Genomic DNA, 22961 nt, shown 5'->3' with positions numbered 1-22961 from the left:
CTTATATTTAACCACACACATATAAAAGTTTAATAGATATGTGTATATACATGGGTTAATACACATAGCTCCTATCCGTGTGCTCTGAGAGGGCCTGTTACAGGGTTACAGCTAGTATAGGATCGCCAGATCAACACAGGATGCATAAATAAATTTGAATTTCAGATAACAATAAACAAATACACACACAGGTAGACACTTAAGTCTATAAAGGAGTAAAACATATTTGCAAGGGTAAACAAGAAAATTCTAGCTGGGTGGCCAGGGGAATGAGGTAAGAGGAAGATTTGCTTTTCACTATATACCCTTGGACCATAGGTTTCTTATTCACAAACAAACAACTTTACAAAAATTAAGCAAGTAAAACCTTGTAGTTAACTCAATAAATAAAAGTATTTTCTATGAATTAGAAAAAAAAGGGCTATGTGCTTAACTTTTCAAAATTTCACTGCATTGTAGTGAAATCACTTATATATTATATGATTCATAGAAGCTCCAGACAGAGCCTGTCTTTTTCCTTCATAAGCATGTCTTCTCTTCCTTTCTGCAGACCAGGTGAGTATGACATTTCCTTCCTGGACCCCTTCTTCCATGGCACTGGGGGAGAGGAGACAGGAAGAAGACGCGCTCCCCGGAATCATGGCCACTTCTCACTTTAATCAGGGTCTCCGGCTGAGTTGGAGAAGTGAGACTTATTCTCTGCTGTTGACACATGGAAACTTTAATTAAACTCAGCCTGGCTACCTGTGCCAATCCTCTCCAGGCCAGCGCCGAGGCAACATGCTCTAAATGATGAAGAGGAACCTTTTAAAAACTTTTTAATAGAGGAGATAATTAGCCTGTGCAATTCACTATTACAGAGTTTCCCAGAGACTAGGTAACTTATTACAGTCTTTTTTTTTGGAAAAAAAAAAAAGCTGTCAGTTTTATTCTGGATAAGAATGGCCTCCCCATGACACTGCGAGAGAGGGTGAAGCTTCCCAGGTCTCTTGAGGCATATGGTAATTGTCAGAAAGGATTGCTGAAGTCAGGAAGAAATTTCTTCCCACCGAGCCAGGGCAAAAGAGACGAGAAACACTGTGGGAAGAGGGAGGGCAACAGTCTGTCTTCGGCAGCATTGCGCTGACCGGTTGTGCTGAGCCAGAGATAGCATAAGAGAAAGAAAGTAAATAGCACAATGAGACTACTCTTCAGTTTAGCCTTTGCCAAGAATACAAGGATCTGCCCAGGCTTTGTCACTGGCTGTGCTAACAAAGCCAGCCTTGGTTTTGTTCACGGAACAGACAGAGGCTGGGGTGTCGTTAGGGACATGGAGTTGAACAGCCCTGCTTTCTCTGCTACCTGCGATCGTAGACGTGAAGCAGAGACAAAGCATTCTTCCTACCTAGAAGGAATCCGAGCTTTCCTTGTGAGAGTCTTCCGTTCAAAGGACAATACTCTCAGTTTGATATGAAAGTGATAGGGCTGGTGAGTAGAGTTCATAATTGTTTACTGCTACCTGGTTTCCTGAAGTGCAGAAGTAATGATGAAAGATGTCAACTTTACGAAGCCTTCGGGGACATTTTAGATATCCGTTTCCAATTCATGCCTCTCCTCTTTGCTCTCTAAAGTGAACAAAGAGCTTCTTAACCAAGCCATCAGAATTAGCTGCCTTGGTAAGGATCGGCTGAAGCCAGTCACATCCTACACCAGTTTGCGGGCAAGAAGAAAATCACTTAAAGAAAACCCCCACCTGATGTGGCTCAGTGGATTCACTACCTGCACTACCTCTTTTTAAGAAAACAGGTTTTTGGCACTGTGGTGAGCTTCAGCCTAAGTTCCTAGACAAACTTACTTTCCATGGTTTGAGTTGGGGCGGATGGAGTTACTCTTTAGTAATTTTGTTGTCCTTTCTTGTGTTGCTGTGTCAGTGCTTGTATATGATTTTTCCTTCATTTGCTAGGGATTAGGGAAGTCATGTAGCATTGCCTTGTTGACAGCAAGTGATTGTGCTTCTGTGCTGTCCCTTATCAGTTACTTTTTTTTTTTTTTGAGATGGACTCTTGCTCTGGTGCCCAGCTGGAGTACAGTGGTGTGATCTTGGCTCACTGCAACCTCTGCTGCCTGGGTTCAAGAATTCCCCCTGCCTCAGCCTCCTGAGTAGCTGATACGACGGACGCACACCACCATGCCTGGCTAATTTTTTGTATTTTAGTACAGACGGGCTTTCACCATGTTGGCCAGGATGATCTTGATCTCCTGACCTCGTGATCTGCCTGCCTTGGCCTCCCAAAGTGCTGGGATTACAGGTGTGACCCACTGAGATTCTTTTTTGCTGGATGCAAAAGGAATAATAATCATGATGAGACGGAAGACAAAGAGAACAGCTCTAAGAAAGATGGAGGAAACTGTCGCATAGCTTCATGATAGCTCACCTGTGAGGGGTACTACCTTCAGTGCCAAGGCTTAGGTAATCATACCCTTTACCACTGTGTGTTGCAAGAACTGTACTAGAAATCAGGAGACCTTGGAAGGCTGAGGAGGGAGGGCTGCTTAAGCCCAGGAGTTCAAGGCTGCAGTAAGCCATGATCACACCACTGTACCCTAGCCTTGACAGGTGACAAAGCGAGATCTGTCTCTAAAAAAATAAATAAAATAAAGTAAATGAATCAAGAGATCCAGGTTTTGAATTCTGTCTGCCACCTGTATTATTAGTACCAATTACTTGACATCGCTAAGGTTTTTTCATCATCTATAAAATGACATTAAAAATGACTATTGACAAAGATGTTTGGGAAATAAAGGAATTAAAATTCTTGCAAAACACCATATCCTCAGTGTGTGTTGGATCTGAATGATATCGTGATATATGAATTGCATCAGAGTGTTGTCGTCATCATCATCATCGTTCGTCATTTCTTAAGTATCTAGATTTGTTCTAGAAAATGTATCATGCTTCCCAAAGACAGACTTTCCGACAGCTGAGGGTTGGCAGTGGAAGGGAATATCCCACAGAGATGCTGAAGTCAGTTTGCAAAGAGTTTCGAAATATTCAGCAGGAAACTTCAGTGGTAAAAGAAAAAGATTACTCAAGGAGCACTGAGCATGCCACGCGTTCTGTGTGTACTTATTAAGGAATCAGTCATGCTGCAGTGTTTGATGTGTTCAATAAATGTTAACATAATTAATTTGCTACAATATAAAAATGGCACAAAGCGATAGTTTTTCTATCTACTTACCGCTCGAGGGGTTTTTTCCTTCTCATCATTTTGACCAATCTCATAGACATTTTATTTTCGAATCCTAAAAAGTGATTTCTCTCCACATCCCTGAATGCCTTTGACAGAAGTGACTGGAATCCCCTTTCTCTCAGAACAATGTTCATTAAATATATTTGGTTAAAAATATGTGAAACTCTACGTTTCACTTCAGGTAACACAGAAAATCCCACAGGGTCTGCACACTTCATGCTAAAGGGCCTTGGGATTTAGTGAAAAGGAGAACAGAAAATGTCTCTCACTTTGACTTTGGTCTGACTTCCACTGATCACTGATTTCCTAACCCACATGTCCAAGACACAGTGACACCGTTTTCTGAGAGAGACAACTTCTCTTGTTTTTACGAACTACTATCCTTGTTGCACGAAGCACAAGATAATCTCTCACCCTGGCTTTTTTGCCGTCCTGCTTTGGCACCACCTCTCCTTGAAATGCTCATGAATGGACACGGGTTCACGGGTTCCATCTAGCGGCCACTATTCAATTCGAAAGTCAAGAACACTTTATAGATGACAACTACCTCACCCTTGCTTTGACATATAGAGAAACTTAGATCTAAAGAGGTGAAACGAAGCACATTGTTAGTTAGCGGTAGAACTGGGGCCATCATCAGCCTCCTGGCCCAGTTTCTCAGTCACAACAAGACTTTTTTCACAGCCTTGATATTCTTCCTCCTACATAATACCTAACTCTCTAGGGACTTAAATATCTTGATTCAACTCTGATGTAAAAATAAGCAGAAAACATAAAATGAACAATTGATGATAATTATAGCAGTACAATATTATAGATTTCCATTGTATGTACTGTAACAATAAGATTCAAATGAATGAAAGATACAGCAGATTTCGGTGTAGGAGGAGTGAATGGAAGAAGATGGAAATTCATTATCTTCTTGAATATGAAGGAGTAGATAAATTGGAGGAAGTTCCTGGGATAGGGCATTTCAGGAACATGGAAAAGCATGAAAAAAAGTGTCTTCATATGATGAAGAGGTTGGCTGTATTCCCTAGGCAAATATTAGGAATTAAAAAATAATTCTTTCCTAGGCAAATATTAGAAAATAAAAAATAATTCTTTCCTGTTATTTAACCTATTAATAGATTTTCAAAGTGTACAACATAGTAAATTTTGACCTACTTTTACACCAAAGAGGTCTCTGACACAATCAAGATAATGAACATGGCTGGGTATGGTGGCTCCCGCCTGTAATCCCAGGACTCTGGGAGTCATAAGGGGGAGGATTTCTTTGAGACCAAGAGTTCAAGACGAGTCCCAGACAACAAAGTGAGACCTCATCTCCACGGAAAAAAAAAAATTGCCAGATGTGGTGGCCTGAGCCTGTAGTCCCAGTTGCTTGGCAGGATGATCCCATGGACCCCGGAGTTTGAGGCTGCAGTGAGCTATGAGCTGGGTGACAGAGCATGACCCTGTCTCTAAAAAAGAAAAAATAAAAGAAAAGAAAATTCATATTTTCTCCATCAAGTTTTCTTGTTGTGTTCCCTTTGTAATCCTGACTCCTCTCCCCTCTGGCCCATCCCCACTCAGGCAGTCAGTGGATTTGCTTCCCTGATCTTTTTCATTTCTTTTTTCTTTTTTTAATTTTGAAACAATTTCAAACTTACAAAAAAGTTGAAAGAGTAGCACAAGAGCTTCTATATACCTTTCATCCGGATTCTACAACTGTTAACATTTTACCACGTTTGTCTTCTTAGTCTATCTACACATTTATATGCATTATTGCTCTTATTTTTTTTTCTGAATCAGGTGAGAGCAGTTGCAAATATGATGTTCCATGAGGCTTTACTACTTTGGCACGTATTTCCTTAAAACGAGGAAATTTATATAACCAGAGTGCAACCATCAAAATCAGGAAATTGTGGGGGGTGCAGTGACTCACGCCTGTAATTCCAGCTACTTGAAAGGCTGAGACAGGAGAATCGCTTGAACCTCGGAGGTGGAGGTTGCAATGAACCTGCATTATTGTACCATTGCAATCCAGCCTGGATGACAGAGACTCTGTTTCAAAAAAAAAAAAAAAAAGAAAAAAGAAATGAAAAATATCAGGAATTTAACATTGATATAATATAGTACTATCCATAAACTTTATTCAGATTTCACCAATTTTCCAATAACATTCTTTATAATTCCAGAATCCAACCCAGAATCATGTGTTGAATTTAGTCATTTATCTCTGTTAGTCCCCATTAATCAGAAACATTTTCTGTTCTTTCCTTGTTTTTCACAACCTGGATGTTTTTAAAGAAAACAGGCTAATTACTTTGTAGGATGTCCCTCTGTTTGGGTTTGTCTGATGTTTCCTTATTGTCAGATTTGGGTAATGTATTTTTGGCAGGACTTTCAGGGAAGTAATACTGTATTTTCTCAGTTTTTTTAGGAGTAACTTAATATGGATTTATCCTTTTTATAGATAATATTATATTTTGTCACTCGATTAATGATGCTGGCCAGGTTTCTGCACTATAGAGTTAACTAGTAAGTGATTTGTATTTCTAGACTACTAATAAACACTTAATCAATATTTTGGGGGAGATGCTTTGAGACTGTATCCATTTCCTCATCCAATTTTCACCTACTAGTTTTTCCAGCCAATGATGATTCTATCTAAACTAGTTATAACTATAATGGTTGCAAAATAATAATTTTCTGGCTGGATGTGGTGGCTCATGCCTGTTATCCCAGCCCTTTGGGAAGCTGAGATAGATTGCTTGAGCCCAGGTGTTTGAGACCAGCCTGGGCAACATGGCAAAACGTCATTTCTACAACAAGTATGAAAATAGCCACATGGTGGCACACACCTGAAGTTCCAGCTACTTGGGAGGCTAAGGTGGGAGAATCGCTTGAGCTCGGCAGGTTGAGGCTGCAGTGAACTGGGATTGCGCCACTGCACTCCAGCCTGGGTGACAGAGCAAGACCCTGTCTCAAAATAATAATAATAATAATGACAATAATTTTGAAATTCCACCATTACATTTACATTTATTAGTTGGCATTCTACTATAAGTTAGAGCTCTCTCTTCTCCCTCATGTTTATTTATTCATGTATTATGTAAGCCTGGGTTCATGAGATTTGATTTTTCAATGGGCTATAATCAGTTATTATAATTATTTATTTTGATGCACAGAATGTCCCAGATGTAGATAACTGGAGCCCCATTAAGCTGGCTCTTGTGTCCTTTGGATATGTCCTCATAATTATCTGAGCACTTCCTTCCTTTCAGTACAGCAGACTTCCAGGTTCATCTTGTTCTTTCCCTGCCCCAGCCCTGGAAGCAGACATTTCTCCAAGGAGCCCTGGTTGCTTTTGGTGGAAAATGGTATTTAGAAACTGAGATCTAAATGCTAGGGTGCTCATTGCAACCAGAGTGTCATTGCTTCTGGGCCCTCTCAGTGGGCAGAACAAGGAAACAACACATTCATACATTTCTGTTTCTCAATTTACCCATCTATCCCTACATATCATCTATCTATCTATTACATACTTATCTTTTAAATCATCATTTCAAACTGATGTCTTCAATTCCAATCCAATATCACATTTTCCCCTTTGCACATTTTGCACACTTGTAATTCCTTTCTTCAACAGTGAGAAGTTGTAGTCCCACTCCCCTCCATATACTGAATTATTTGTTTAGTCCTCCTGGGTGTAAGAAATTTCCCAGCTGGCCAGCCTTGTCCCACCAGCCCCAGTGCTACCCGTCACACCATTTGAGCATTCCAACTCTAAGGGAGGGGAAGGCGAAACAGGAAATTATTTTTACTCTTTTCTTTCCCCATTCCCTATGTGTATGTTATTATTTTCCCTTTTGGATATTGCTCACATCCATTTTCTCCTCCCCAGCTTGACTTCTGTGACTGGAATTCAGGCTTGAACAGGTGCTGCTGTTCTGGTTTTGCTCCTGGGAATCTGTCCTGCAGAGAGCAGCCCAGATGATCTTTCACAACAAGAATATGATTACATTGTGTCTCTTTCAAGTTTCCAGTAGGTCGTCATTGTCTACAAGGTTAAGTAAACTAACTCCCTGACTTACCCTGACCTGGCCTCTGTCCATACCTCCATTCTCATATTTATGCCTTCCTCCCTGGAACTATCAGTAGAAGTGAATTTTTGCAGTTGTCTGCATATACCATGTTCCATCGCCACCATTTCAGTGTGATGCTTCCTTGATTTATGAACCTCTTTCCCCAGTGCACTCTTAGAAACCCTGCTTAGGGCCGAGTGTGGTGGCTCATGCCTGGAATCCCAGCACTCTGGGAGGCCGAGGCAGACAGGCTGCCTGATCTCAGGAGTTCACGATCAGCCTGGGCAACATGGCAAAACTCTGTCTCTACTTAAAAAAAAAAAATTAGCCAGGTGTGATGGTGTGAGCCTGTAGTCCCAGCTACTCGGGGCGCTGAGGCAGGAGAATCACTTGAACCGGGGAGCGGGAGGTTGCAGTGGGCTGATATCGTGCCAGTGCACTCCAGTCTTGGCGACAGAGTGAGACTCCATCTCAAAAAAAACAAAAAACAAACAAACAAAAAACCACAAAAAACCCTCAAAAAACAAAAAGCAAAAGAAACCCTGCTCAGGTGCCACTGTATCTAAGAAGTGCTTTTTTTTTTGACACCACTTGTCAACCATTAGTCGTTAATTATCCATACTAATTCAATTTCTTGTACATAGTTTTATTATTGGATATGTCACTCTCCGCTGTATTTGTTTACACGTCTGTCTCCCCTACTAGGTAACCAATTCAGAGGACAGGGATCGACTTATTTGCCATTATATTTTCAGTATCTAGCACAGTTTCTGCCACTTAATAAATTCTTACTGAACTGAAATATATATGTATGTATCTGTGTGTATTTCATTTTCTCCCCCCCCCCCCTTTTTTTTTGCACCTGGAAGTGTGTGGAGAAACATCTGACAAAGAAGCTGTTTTAGGATTCCCAGTTTGTGATCATTTATTAGGGCAGCCACAGCAAATAAATACAGTATCAAGCTTATCAGAATCCACTTGCATCATGCTTGCTAATATCCTGTTGTCAAAGGTAGTCACAAGGCTAAGCCTGCCGTCACCACGAGAGGGGGCTATACAAGGGCATGCATTCTGAGAGGTGTGGCTCATCGGAGAAGTCAGTGTGCTGTGAGATTTGTTAGATCATTTCACGTGTCGTAATAAAAGACATTGAATTTCTGATGAGGGATTTTGAATGTGGTAAAATAATTCAGTGGGAACCCAATGCAGCACCTTGAAAAGAGAGTTCCCTTGGGTAAGTACAATGATTGGCACTCCGACCTGACACTTCCTTTTCCATAGACGAAATTCACCATGCAGCAATTGGAGCTAACAAAGTGTCATCTACATTGGAAGGGAATTACTGAAACCAATATTTAAAAAATTATAGCAGAACTCTTCAAATAAATCCTTATGTTAACACAGAAACAAGCATGGCAGAATACTCATGGTTAGTTTATAAAGTTGGATTTTTGGCGTACGCTTTTATTTTCATGTATTTTAGGAAATTTTAGTAACAAAAGCAAATAGTGAAATAGAATTAAATGTCCATTTCATAAAATAAGACAAACAAGAGGAGAGTGGGTCTGAGTAGAGGTGTGGCGCTTTCCCCAGGCCATTCTCTCTCACTGCTGTCTGCTGCTGCGTCTCACACCGACAACCCTCAGACACCCTGTGGCATTCAGGACTGCCACAGAGCACATTTTCAAAACAGTTGACAAGGCTGACTAGGAGATGCCCTAGAAGCCCCCAGGTATGTGTTTCAGTATGATTCTGGCAATACTGGCTGAAAGCACTAAGTAGAAGCAGTAGCCTGCAATAGACACCGCCCCATAAGGAGTGACTGGAGAAATGTTGCTGATTAAATAAATGGTCTTGGCCTGACGGTAGATGCAGTAACGGAAGTTCCACACCATACTGGGTTCGTCTGCTAGGGCTGCTGTAAGAAATCACCACAAGCTGGGCATCTGAAAACAGCAGAAAGTCATTCTCTCACAGTTCCAGAGGCCAGAGGTCTGACATTCAGGTGCTGGCAGGGTCGGGTTTTTCTGGGTGCTGTGAGAGAGAAATGAGTCTGTGCATCCCCATTTGGTGTTCTTGGGCTTGTAGATGCATCCCTCTAGGCTCTGCCTGTGCTGTCCCTGTATGTCTGCCTTCTTCTAAGTGACATAGCAGTTAAGAAGAAATTATTTAGGCAGATAGTGAGGGTAAGAACGTTTTCAGGAAGGTTTTCTTTTTAACGAAAAGCAGCCCCCAAATCATTCTCTTTTCTAACAATGGGCATGACCGAGCTGCAGACATAGACAAGCAAGCTAGAAGCTTGCACGGGTGAATGCTGGCAGCTGTCCCAATAGGAAAGGGCTACCTGGGGCTAGGCGTGTCCAAAGTGGCTGCCCCATAGTCCCTTCTCGTTGCCAACCACGTGTACAGTAAGGAGACAACAATATGGCCCCGGCCAAGCAAATACCTTATTTCCATAACAAGATTAGTGTGAGGCCGCCAGCTCCCCTACGCTATGTAAATGTCATACTTGGTCCAACCAACCTTTGGGGCCCTACATAAATCAAACGCCACTTCCTCAAGCCTGTCTATAAAATCCAGTGTACTCCCATAGGCTGGAAGTCCCATTTGGGCATTCCTCTCTCTAGCAAGGGAGACAGCTGTTCTCCTTTCTCTTTCTTTTGCCTATTAGACCTCTGCTCTTAAACTCACTCCTTGTGTGTGTCTGTGTCCTTAATTTTCTTGGAATAAGGAAACGAACCTCAGGTATCACCCCAGACAATGATGCTGCTTCATAAGAGTCCTGTTTATATTGGACTTTGAGCCTGCTAATCCAGGATGATCTCATCTTAACTCTATTATATCAGCAAGGACTGCATTTCCAAATAAAATCACATTCACAGGTTCCAAGTGGACATGGATTTTGGAGACATTATTCAACTCAACACATGTGCTTGTGAGTGTGAATGGTGGGGACTATTCGTTCATTCAGGGTGGCTCCCACTTTTCACCTCACTGTGAACGCCAAATATCTGAGACAGGTGTTGTTAATTTAGAACGTGTATTTTGCTAATGTTGAGGATGTGCGCTCGTGACACAGTCTCAGAAGGTCTTGGCGACATGTGCCCAAGGTGGTCAGATCACAGCTTGGTTTTATACATTTTAGGAAGAAATGAGACATCAATCAACATATGAAAGATGAACATTGGTTTGGTGGGGAAAGGTGGGACAATTCAAAGCAGGGATGGGGCTTCCAGGTCTTCGAGGCAGGTAACAGATAAATAGTTATGCTATTTTGAGTGTCTGGTTAACTTCTCCAAATAGGCAATCAGATATGCATTTATCTCAGTGAGCAGAGGGGTGACTTTGAATAGAATGGGAGGCAGGTTTGCCCTAAGCAGTTCCCAGCTTGACTCTGCCCTTTAGCTTAGTGATTTTGGGGCCCAAGATTTATTTTCCTTTCACATCACCTACCAGGCCTGCCCTGGCCACCAAAAACTTCACATCCCTGGTCATCGTTTCCTACATTCTCACACAGAAGAGAACACTCAAAAAAAAAAAAAAAAAAGTTTTGAGAATCATTTGCTAATGATTTAATACTATTATAAGGGAATAAAAGACTTTTCTTTTAAATGAATGCTTAAAGGTGATTGGAAGCCCCACTGAAGTTCAGGGGTGAATACTTTATTATTTTTTATATTTGGGGGCAAGGGCTGTCCAGTGAAGACTGGAAAACCTGTTAGACAAATTCTAAAAGAGCTGTAACACTGGGTGAATGTGATAGTGTTAGTAAGGTGTGGGTCAGATATGGCTTTAGAGAATGTAGCAACTGGAAGCCCAGATGGGAAGCTCCATAGCAGGCTGGATAAGCTAATATTTCTAAATAATATGTTCAGAGATCTGCACTGAATACAATTGCAACCTTCTCCACCAGCCAGCAGTATCCCTGAGTTGTGAAGTGACATAGTGTGATGAATTGCGATCAGCATGTGACTTTAAAATACCTTCCCAGCTGAATTTCCTTAGGGTGCTTCATCTCCTGTGGGCACTTTTACTCCATATTCCAGGTGATGGCTTTTAGTCTGTGGGGCTGCTTTAAGAGGCAGAAATCAGGCCGGGCGCTGTGGCTCAAGCCTGTAATCCCAGCACTTTGGGAGGCCGAGGCGGGTGGATCACGAAGTCAAGAGATCGAGACCATCCTGGTCAACACGGTGAAAACCCGTCTGTACTAAAAATACAAAACATTAGCTGGGCATGGTGGCGCGTGCCTGTAATCCCAGTTACTCAGGAGGCTGAGGCAGGAGAATTGCCTGAACCCAGGAGGCGGAGGTTGCGGTGAGCCGCGCCATTGCACTCCAGCCTGGGTAACGAGCGAAACTCCGTCCCCCCCCCCACAAAAAAAGAGGCAGAAATCTGATCGGAAGTACTAGAAGGCTGTGAAGGTGCTGCTGTGTGGTCTGACAGGGCGGAGTGGGGGAGTGCTCAAGGCTTTCCCAATGCTCTTGCAATGGATCCTCCCTACCCAGCCCGCAACCTGGCAGCCCAGAGGCCAACCGTTCTCTGCAGCTTTCTACTACCATGAACACAGGAAATGGGGGTGAGCAGCTTCTGGTTTCTGATTGAGGGAGTAGAAAACGATGCTGCAGGAATCAAAAGCAAAGAAGCTTTTAAGCCATTTGAGAAACTGCGTCTGAAGGCAAGTGGGTTTTAGCAGCAGCAGCAGACTCCAGGACAATTTGAAGAAGCATTAGTTCGTGCACTGTTAATGCCGTTGTCTCATGAATGCTTTCCTAATGAAGGCTGAAGGCAGGTGGCTGTTTGCCCAGGGCACTGAGCGGCAGGGGGAGGAAGGGAAGGAAGCTGTGCAGCGTGTACTCCTTGCTTAGCAGGAGTCATGTCATTTCCTGCGTAAGGGGGCTCTGTGGTCTCCAGGGGCACTGGGAAGCCTTGGATGGCACCATTTCGACTTCTTGTTCATCACTGAGGAGCTCTCATTAGTGAATGCTAGCGCTATTCATTTAATCACATGTTTATTGTGTTCATATTGTGTTCTGAGCTCTGTGTTTAAGCTTAGTGGGCTCATAAAGAGGAGTAAGGACACTTTTGTCTTGAAAATGCTCACGGTCCCACATGGGCTTGGGATCAGGGCCGGCGGAAAACGCACTAAGCACAACAAGCAGCACACGGGAAACTAGAAAAGCAAAGGAACAAAGTTCTGGGGTTTTGTGGGGAGGGGGTGAAGAATGACATATTTTATTCCAAAAGCATACGATCTTTAATAGTGGAAACTATGAATGATATTGTTTAATGTTTAGGAGACCAAAATATTTTAAGATTTATGGTTTTAACCTGGCCCTGGAGTGAGGGCAGAAAATATGTACACAAACAACTCTAACACAAGACTGAATGTGATGTATACCATGAGAGAGCACCAAAGTACCATTGAATTGGGAGACAGAAGAACCACAGTGTCTTTATAAAGTGGTATTTGAAGCGGACTTTGATGAATAGATAGGTGGCGTTGGAAGGCACGATCGCTAAATCCATTCAAACCTTCTAATAATGACTTTTTATGGTGAGGGGGCAGGTGGGATGGGCAAGGATTCTCCATGCAAAAGGACTGTCTTGAGAACAGACAGTCACGGTGGGGGGTGGGGCGGGGAGCTAAGCTTTCCAGTGTGCCTGGAGAAAAAGGCACCTGCAAGGTCATGGATCTCAGGGCCCAGGCTAGTCCATTTTGGCTGTAGAAGGAAGAGTTCTTTACTCTCCTCAGTACCAGGCACTGCCTTGAACCAGAAAGTCTGGAGAGTGGACTCCTGCCACCCCTAATGGGGCAGTTGGCCCAAGGACAAAGTCCAGGCTTGCTCCTCTGTATGAGACCCTGCCATGGGTAGAGGGAAACCACCGTATGCTTTCTTGTTTGACGTGCTGAGTGTTCAGCTGAGCTGTCTGTGCTCCTATACTGCTTCTGTGTACTTAGAGTCGACCTTTAGAGGATGGTATTTGAACATTCTGCATGGAGCTTCCTGTGTAAAGTACAATGAGTTTGTGTCTGACCAGAACTACAGATTTTCCCTTTCATTTGTGGGCTGCATGAGCAATATGTTTGGCCTCATTAAAAATGAGCTGGCCTGGCCGGGCTCAGTGGATCACGCCTATAATCCCGGCACTTTGAAAGGCTGAGGCGGGCGGATCACAAGGTCAGGAGTTCAAGACCACCCTGGCCAAAATGATGAAACCCCGACTCTACTAAAAATACCAAAAATTAGCGGGGTGTGGTGGTGCATGCCTGTAGTCCCAGCTACTTGGGAGGCTGAGCCAGAAGAATCGCTTGAATCTGGGAGGCAGAGGTTGCAGTGAACTGAGATCATACCACTGCCCTCCAGCCTGGGCAACAGAACAAAACTCTGTCTCAAAAAAAAAAAAAAAATGAACTGGGCAAGCTGGGCATGGTGGTAACTCAGGAGGCTGAAGTGGTAGGTTCACTTAGCTTAGGAGTTCGAGTCTAACCTGGGCAACATAGTGACACCCTGTCTCTAAAAAATATAATAACATAAAATTTTGAAATAAGAATGAACTGGTCAAATAGAAATGTTTTCAAGGACATCAACTGGTCTTTTCTTGCACAGAGGAGATTTGCAGGGTGAAAACACTCTGACGCTTCTTCCCACTGCAGGGCACAGACCCAAGTTAAGGGTGGCCTGGCCCTCAGCACTTCCCAGGTGCACTTGGTGCATTGTGGAGCTGACCTGTGCCCCTCCCCACTCCCGCTGTGCAGCTCCTTCTCCTGCATAGGAGCCCCCTTCTGAAGAATCCCTGCGTCTCCTTTCCGTACTCTTACAACTCACTGAAACTGGCAAGTGAATTTTATTCACAAGGTTTTGATGACTTCTTTCTATCCAAATTTATTTCCCCCTTGATCTCATTCCTTCTGCCTTATTTCCATCACTAGTGAAAGCCAATGTTATTTACATAGGGAAATGTATACTGGATGGAAGGATACAGTTCTAGCAGTCACATGACCTGCTGAGAGATGTTCTTTGTAGACACACACACACACACACACACGCACATACACACGCACGTGCACATACACACACAGGTATGTATAAAGATATCATTAGGAACTTAGCAGCAGCTTAAAGATGAAGATTAATCCTGTTACTATTTAAGGAGTTCAAAGATAAAACATTTGCAAATTTAAAGCATACTTACACATGTATCCCTCTTGGGGACTTGGAAACAGAGTTTTGCAAAATAACTCTGGCTGCCAGTTAGCACAGGAAGAGAAGTGTTAGGTGTTGAAAACTGTTAACTGTTCATGGACCAGTACGAATTGAGTCATAGGGATGAGGTGTTTTTATGTTTGCTGTATTTCCTATCTCCACTGCTCTCCTGAATAAGCACATTTACTCTGGATTAATTTTTGAAATAATCTTGAAATTATCCAGCACATTGTTGAATGTATGTCCAAAGACTAGGGAAAAGAAGCTTGGATTGGTAGCAAAAAGTCAGCTGTGAGTTTGGGCAAATTATTTGACCTCTCTCAATGTATCTTTTCTTCTTTGAAATAAGGAGATTGCACCAGATAATTCCTAAGCATTCTTCCAGCGTTAGCAATGCATAAATAATGGAGCACTGAATAGAATAGTAAACACTGGGTTAGGATCCAGTATTGATCTGGATCCTTATAGCTGTGTGATCTGAATACAGTAATTTCTTCTCCCTGGACCTTACTGTCTTCATCTGAAAAATTACAGGATTGGCCTCTATATTCCTTATTGTTTCTTCAAACTCTGTCATGTTTTGCAGTTTTCTTCAGTTAGGGTAGAAATTGCATCCTTGTCTTCTTAGCATTTACTCCTGTGTTCCAGGGAGAGAGGAAGGGGTTGGGAGAGGCCTGACATAATCATTAATTTTCGCTGTCTCTCTGTTTGTTTCGTTTTAATTCTCTTTCTTCTTCCCCCTCCACACTTTCTTCTCCATTTTTTCTTCTAGAACACTGAGCAAGTTTCCTCATATTCTACCTGGCAGTTGCAACTGTCCCTAGAATGAGTCCTGAAACCCAGATCTGAGTTGGGTAGAAAGCCTATCATTGTCTTGCTTGTTTGAAGACATCTTACTGTAAGCCCTACTGAGACCGGTTCCAGGACCCGGGGGGAGGCTTAGCTCACTACCCCGTGGGCAGTGTTCTTCCAGGCTCTTGGTCCCTTAATCACCCAAGAATAAGAGACAGGACCCTGCTGGGCACAGTGTGCGCGTAAGTAAATATCAGATCCCAGAGAGTTTTGCAGAAAGTGATTTATTTAGGGAGAGAGAGCAAAAGGAGAAAGAAATAGAAAAGAGAAAGAGCAGCTTCCATGAGGTCATGGAAGGGGATCCAGAAATGGAGTCCGCCTGGATCTGGGGGACAGGGACTTTTAACCTGGGAGGAATTCCTGCCCCATTTAATTTTCCTGACCTTTGAAAAGAGTTCCTTAAAACTTCCGCTGGAGTGATTTTGAAAGTTTAAACAAAGACCTCTAAGATCCAGGATGGAGAGCTAGGGGTTGGAGGTATGGTGCTGGGAAGTTCTTGCCTTTGAAACTGCCCTCCCTTGTGGACCTGGGAAGAGTACATTACCTCACTATGGCTTGGAGGTGACCAGGGTCTCCAGAAGATCAAGACTTCAAGCTTTGTATGTTTGAGGCATAGTTTTGACTTAGAGTGATAGAGAACACTTAAAGAGACCATCACTTTTAAAACAGAAGTTTCTGGGTGTGGTGGCTGATGCCTGCAATCTCAGTACTTTAGGAGGCTGAGGCAGGCAGACTGCTTGAGCCCAGGAGTTCAAGACCAGCCTCGACAACATAGTGAGACCCCATGTCTACAAAAAGTACAACAATTAGCTGGGCATGGTAGTGCTCACCTGTAACTTCAGCTACTCAGGAGGCTAAGGTGGGAGGATCACATGATCCTGGGAGGTCAAGGCCACAGTGAGTTGATATTGTGCCCCTGTACTCCAACCTCAGTGAGAGAGTGAGACCTTGTCTGAAAGCAAACAAGCAAGCAAGCAAGCAAGCAAGAAAGAAAGAAAGAAGAGAGGGAGGGAGAGGGGGAAGGGGCTAAAACTGGTTAAGTGCTGTAAAGTGAGCATCAGTCCAGAAATCCAGCCGTAGTCCCTCCTGGAATCCATTGGCTGGCCTCAACACTTTTTGGACCTTCTCTTTTAGGGTTGCTGAATAAAAATACGGGCTGCCCAGTTAATGTGAATTGCAGGAAGTAACAATTTGTTATTAGATAATACATATTTTGTTTTAGCTTAAGCATGTCCTTTGTCATGCTTAGTTTGGGACATACTTACACTCAAAAAATTGTTTGTTCTTTATCTGAAATTCAGAATTAACAAGGCGTTTTACATTTTTATTTCCTAAATCTGGCTACCCTATTCTCTTCTTAACACCCTTCAACTCTCCCAGGTTTGCTGTCCTTCCTTGCCCCCTCTCTTCTAGGGGCGTCGGATGGAGTTGTAAGGAGAACATGCCCACTGTCTTGATGGCCGCAGTCTGTGGCCCCCACAGGCGGTGAGGAAGAGATGGGTTTCCACCGTGCTGTAGATGGAATGTTTGTATCCTCCTCAGATTCCTTTGAAGCCCTGACCACCAATGTGGTGGTATTTGGAGATGGGCCTTTGGTAGGAAATTAGGGTTACGTGAAATCATGGGGTGGGATCTCATGATGGATCTGGTTACATGAAGGCCCTGCCTGCCTTTGCTCACCAGCTGGGCTGAGGGGGCCTGGGGAAAGAAGGCTGCAGGGTTGGTTCCAGGTTGGTTACATGAAGTCATGGGGTGAGGACCTCACGATGGATCTGGTAAGAAAAGAGAGCTCTCTCGCTCCCCCCACCAAGTGAGGATGTAAAGAGAAAGTGGCCATCTGCAAACCAGGATGAGAGCCCTCACCAGGAACCAATCTAGCCGACACTTTGAACTTGCACTTTCAAACTTCCAGTATTGAAAGAAATAAATATGTGTTTTCAAAGTCACTTAGTTTATTTTGTTTTGAGTAATATGACCTGAAAATACATTTTCCCCTCATCCCACCTGAGCAATATCTAAGTTGTTTAAGGCACCCAGGGCACATCAAAGGAGAAATGTCCCATGCACAAGGCACAGCCATGCCCAGGAGAAGCAGCCTGGCACAGAGGGGAGCACACAGGCTTGGAGCTCTGCCACTCATTCTTCTTGTGACCCTGGGCAAGTCACTGAGGGGCGTCTCAGCTGACCTGTTTGTAGGGAGCTTAATAGTGCTTGCCCTGCCTCCTATGGAGGCTGCAGTGACGAGATATTAAAGCACTTTGTTATCTGTTAGGTTTATTTAAACATGAAAGGAAATGTGCATATGCTCCAGGATGTCTGTGTATCCAAACACACACTCCCCCACCCCCCCCACACACGTGCACGCACGCACACACACACACACACACACACACACACACACACTCCATCACATACCAAGCCTGGCTGTGTGTTCTCAGAAATGTGCTGCTAGGCACCACCCCCAGTTCTAGACCCAGACCAGCCAGTTCACCCTTGACTTCATGAAAGTTCTCTACCTAATATGCTGATAGGCTCATCCCAGATCTAATTTTAAAGATTTCCTAGGAGCTGGATTGTGGACTTTTACCCACTCCTCTCAAGCTGCAATGGCAATCCTGGAACTCAGCCTAGACAAAGAACTGCTGCAGGTCATTCTCATGCATGGACATGGAGGCCCTGCCTGCCTTTGCTGGCCAGCTGGGCTGAGGGAGCCTAGGGAATTAAGGCTGCAGGGTTGGTCCCGGGCAGTCTTGCCTACTTGCCAGAAAGACTCCCCCATCCATGAGCATGGACTTTAGGAATTCTGGTGGAGGGGTGAAGAGTATATAGCTGGATGTCCTGAGCCCTGATCTACAGCGAGAAAACTGGAAACAAGACTGAGAACATAGTTTAAAATGTTCCCTACCCCAGCCTCTAGCTCTTGTGCCACAGTTCCTGGAATAGGTTCCCCTCTTCTAAAAACCACTTTCCTCCCCAGCATTAAATTTCTCCAAGGTGCACTGCTGTTTGGGAAGGCTTCCAAAGATACCTGGAGAAAAGAGGATGGAAATGTCCTACTCTCTAAACCATTAGACAGATGCAGCCAGACAGAAGACACAGCCAGCTTCCCTTGCAGTTTTTAACGTATTTGAAAGAAGCTTGGGTCCAGAACTCTGCCCAGAGAGCTCTGTGCTGTGCAGGCAAAGACAAGCACTTTCCTCTGTGGGAGTCTCGGACTGAAGTCATCACTGGTTCTAGGGCCAGTTTTACTGAACACCCATGAATGGCTGTGTTCTGAGTGAGTCACTTATATAACCCTGGCCTGCCCTGAGTTAGGCTTTACATGATCCTACTTCTCCAGGAAGCTTCCATGATAGCCCAGGGACCTCCCCATTCTCTGAAACATATAGCACTTGAAGCTTCACTAGACTGCTTAGCCCCCATGTTGTACTATTTGGGGTTGTTCTCTGTGAGATAGTAGAGTGTAGTGGTTACAAGGAAGGACTTTGGTACCGGGCTGTCTGGGCTGGAGTCTTTATTCTGCTTTATAGCTGTGTGATCTTAGGCATGTGACTTGTGCCTCAGTTTCTACATTATAAATTTACAGACAATAACTGCATCTGTCTCTATCATGAGGATTCAATGAGTTAATATATTTCAAGTGCTTAAAAATGATGCCTGTGGGCCGGGCGCGGTGGCTCAAGCCTGTAATCCCAGCACTTTGGGAGGCCGAGGCGGGTGGATCATGAGGTCAAGAGATCGAGACCATCCTGGTCAACATAGTGAAACCCTGTCTCTACTACAAATACAAAAAATTCAGCTGGGCATGGTGGCGTGTGCCTGTAATCCCAGCTACTCAGGAGGCTGAGGCAGGAGAATTGCCTGAACCCAGGAGGCGGAGGTTGCGGTGAGCCGAGATCGCGCCATTGCACTCCAGCCTGGGTAACAAGAGCGAAACTCTGTCTCAAAAAAAAAAAAAAATGATGCCTGTGTCCATAGATGAATGGATAAACAAATTATGGTATGTGCAAGCAATGGAGTATTAGCCAGAAAAAGGAATGCATAACTGATCCATGGTACCATGTGGTTAAACCTCAAAAGCATTATGTGAAGTGAAAGCAGCCAGACACAGGTTCCATATTGTATAATTCAATTTATATGAAATATCCAGAATAGGTAAATCTATAAAAACAGAAAGCCAATTGGTGGTTTCCAGGGGCTGAATGGAGGGGAGAATGGGAAGTAGCTGCTTCACGGATGCAAGGTTTCATTTCGGGATGTTGAAAATGTTTTGGAACTACCTATAGGGAGTGGTTGCAAAATGTTGTGAATGTACGAAATGCCACTTTTAAATGGTCAGTTTTATGTGCATTTTACCTGGAGCATAAGAAGTGCCGTGTAAGTTACTAGTGTTACCCTTTATGCATTCCTTGACTTCCTCAATACCCTTGTACTTTCATATACTCCTTGGTGTGAACATTTACTGGATGTGAGGTGGAATCAGAGAAAGTGAGAGCCTGAAAGACTTCAGGAATCACAGAGCTGATGCTCCATCGATAGAGGAGATGGAGGGGACACCACTGGGCTCTGCTGTATGCTCCAGGGAAAGCTTTCCTTTTCTCAGGTCCAGGATGAGGAGATAAAACAGTGTCCATGTCACCACAGTTATTGAGTGCTTGCCCTGTGCCTTCAAGCAAGCCGGGGAAACAGACATGTAATCAGATGATGTGAGTGTGATGCGTGTTTTGATAAGTGCCTCAAAGTGGAGCCAGGTGCCTGGGAGCACTCACCGAGGAGCTCTGTCCAGTTAAGATTACTTTCAGCTGTGCCCAAGAAAAACCCAACCACAGTGTTCAAGCATCAGGGTTCGTATTCTCCACACAACAGGAGAAGGGAGGTCGGCAGCACAGGGCTGACGTGGTTGCTCCATGGCGCCTTCAGGAACCCAGGACTTCTACTCTATCTGAGCAGGTGAGTTTCAGCCTAAGGGGTTGTAATATGTGTGCCCATGCGCAGGTGCTGCCTCTGAGTCCCAGGCGGGAAGTAGGCAAGCACAGAGAAAAAAGGTAAAATGCAGAAATGAGCCCAATGTCTTTCTTTTTAAAAAGCTTTCCTAAGAATCTCCACCCTGCTGCTTCCTCTTACATCTTACTCGCCAGCACTGGATCACACCATTGCTTCCAGCTGCACGGGAGTCTTGGGATTCTATGAGGAAGAAGGGGAAGGCAGGCAGAGGGAAACCAGCTGTGCAGCATCTGCTGGAGACACTGAAGACTTGGTGGAGAGGTCGGGGTGCCCGGAGAAGGCTTTCTGGAGGGTGTGATGGCAGAGATGAGCTTAAAGGCCAGGTAGGAATTAGCCTGGTGAAGCAGGGCAGGGTTATAAACATTCCCAGGACAGGAGGCAGCGTGAGTGTTTTAATGCAAAGATGGCAGTTGCTGTAACAAACTATAAACAAACAAACAAGCAAATAAAGGCTTAACCGCAATAGAAGTTTATTTCTCACTAAGGGAAAGTCCAAGTCCATGATGGTTTAAGTCAGGGACCCAGGTTCCTCCCATCTATAGCTCTGCCACTGCTAATCTGGGGCTTCCATGATGGCCGTGCTTTTTGGAAGTGGGAAGAACAGGCAGAGGGTGCTTAGAAGGTTTGAGGGACAGGCTTGGAAGCAGCCTGTCCCTCAAACCTTCTAAGCATCCTCTGCCACTCTGAGTGGAAGTGTGTCACTCTTGTGAAGAGTCCATTGGCCAGCACTGGCTCTGATGGCCACATCACTGCAGAGGCAGTGGGGAAATACAGTCTAGCTATCTACCTAGGAGGAGGAGTAGCCAGTCTCTGCTACAGGGATAAGGTGAGAACATGTTCAGTCGGGCATGGAGTGATTATTTCTTCTTTGTTTGTGCACAGCAGGTGGAGAGGGCATGGTGCCCTAGATATTGGACAAGGAAACTATAGTCATTGGAACTTTGACTTTTGCTCTAAACTTAAGGCCTTGGCTCTCTAGTTTGTAAATCAGGCTCTTGGTTGAATTTGGTTAGCATGAATTTATTCTCCAGCACCAAGTTACTCCCAAATGAGCTCGACTTGATGGGTTTCTGCAAGACTAAGCGTGAGATCTTTAACTCATGATGAATCTATTAAGTGCAGTCTTCTGAGCTCCAGCTGCCTCCCCCAGGTCACCTTCTTCATTTCTCAGTATGAAAATAAATATGATTAGAGGGTCCACTGAACAACATCCTCCGAGTAGCAGCTTCAATTGGAAGAGATCTTTGTACACATCTAGTCTGATCCCTGCCCCGTTAGAGGTCCCATAAGTGATCATCTAAGCCAGCCGTGAGCTTATCACCTCAAAATTTATTCTCTTTGGAGTAGATCTGATTGTGAATATTTGTTTTTCTTTATATAGCCAGATGAAAATTTTTGGTTTGTAAGTTCATTTCTCTAGAGGTACACAGGGTAAATGTACTTCAGCCACAGGAAAGCCTTTTGAAACATTAGACTTGAAGGAATTATACGTAAGATGTAAACATTCCTTACAATGAATTTCTCTTTTCCTTAACTATGTAAAGACTGTTCAATTTAAGAGACGACTATGATTGAGTGACTTTTGTACTGTAGGCAGAGGAATGAGTCTGACTGGAACAAGTGCTAAGCTTGTCTTTTAATCTTCTATTGCATGGTGACTATCAGGAGCTGCGGAGGTTCTAAAATTTGACCTTATTTGCAAAGCTAACAAATGAGTCTGCCATAGTTTCAGGATACTGGCATTGGACGTGAGACCCCTGGGTTAGAGATAAAGGACAGTTAATTACTCGTAGCAATAGCAGTAGCCTGAGCACCATCGTTTTCTTGTGCTGGTTCCCCAAGCCCTAATTCCTACATGGCAGAGAAGCAGGGCCAGGTGACAACTCCATATACAGGGTGTGTTACAGGAGAGGAGCCCTGTGTTTAGGAGACCCCATCTTTTATTATGGGCTGTAAGCAAACCTGCTCAGCTTTGCCTAGGGGAAAACATGATCTTCATTGTACTGAACAGCAAACAAATCAGCTTTCTCCTCCAGAGGGAGACACTACCTCAATTTTCCAAGGTTGTTCTCTATGCAAACATCTTTGGAAAGATTGTCTAGGGCAAAGACAGACAGTCAGGGCCTCTGCTTGCAGTATGTGAAGAAACAAGATAGCCCTGGAGAACTGTCGCCCATTAGGATCTACCTTTGACTTCTGTTCAGCTCTTTCATAAAAATCTGCAAATCACCTAAAGTAGTACACTCATTTTTCTAAACTTCCCACCAAATCAAAATCCCATGCTAAAAGATGCACGGGCTAGTAAAAGGAAAAGAGAAGGTGGGGGCTGCATTAGTTCATTATTTCCCTGCTAAATTTCATTTGCAACACTCTCTATTCTTTTCATTCCCATCCAAGAGACTGCTTCGCTTCCACATAATTCAGATGAGAAGAAATTGATTTGTAGCAATGCATGAATTCAACTGAAATTTTATATGGATTATATAAAACCTAGGAATTTTATGTGACAAAGATAAAGGAGTGAACTTTTTTAAAAGTCAAGTGAGAGGCTTGGATAAAACATTTGCAACTTTTTAAATAGGCCGAAGATTAACAAACGT

The 22961-nt window shown here is 43.8% G+C and overlaps 1 non-coding gene across 1 annotated transcript; it reads right to left on the bottom strand.

Annotated features, from left to right (window-relative positions):
• Positions 1 to 10987: 10987 nt before the first annotated feature.
• On the bottom strand, positions 10988 to 11049 carry LOC116533903. Its single transcript, XR_004261509.1, has one exon. It is a non-coding gene; the product is annotated as a U7 small nuclear RNA (small nuclear RNA).
• Between the last annotated feature and the right edge of the window lie 11912 nt (positions 11050 to 22961).

Source organism: Sapajus apella, unplaced genomic scaffold (genome assembly GCF_009761245.1).
Source record: "Sapajus apella isolate SASKATOON/1434 unplaced genomic scaffold, GSC_monkey_1.0 scaffold84, whole genome shotgun sequence".
Taxonomy (NCBI): Eukaryota; Metazoa; Chordata; class Mammalia; order Primates; family Cebidae; genus Sapajus; species Sapajus apella.
The sequence above is the reverse complement of the archived record's forward strand: the minus strand, read 5'-3'. Positions and strand labels throughout refer to the sequence as shown.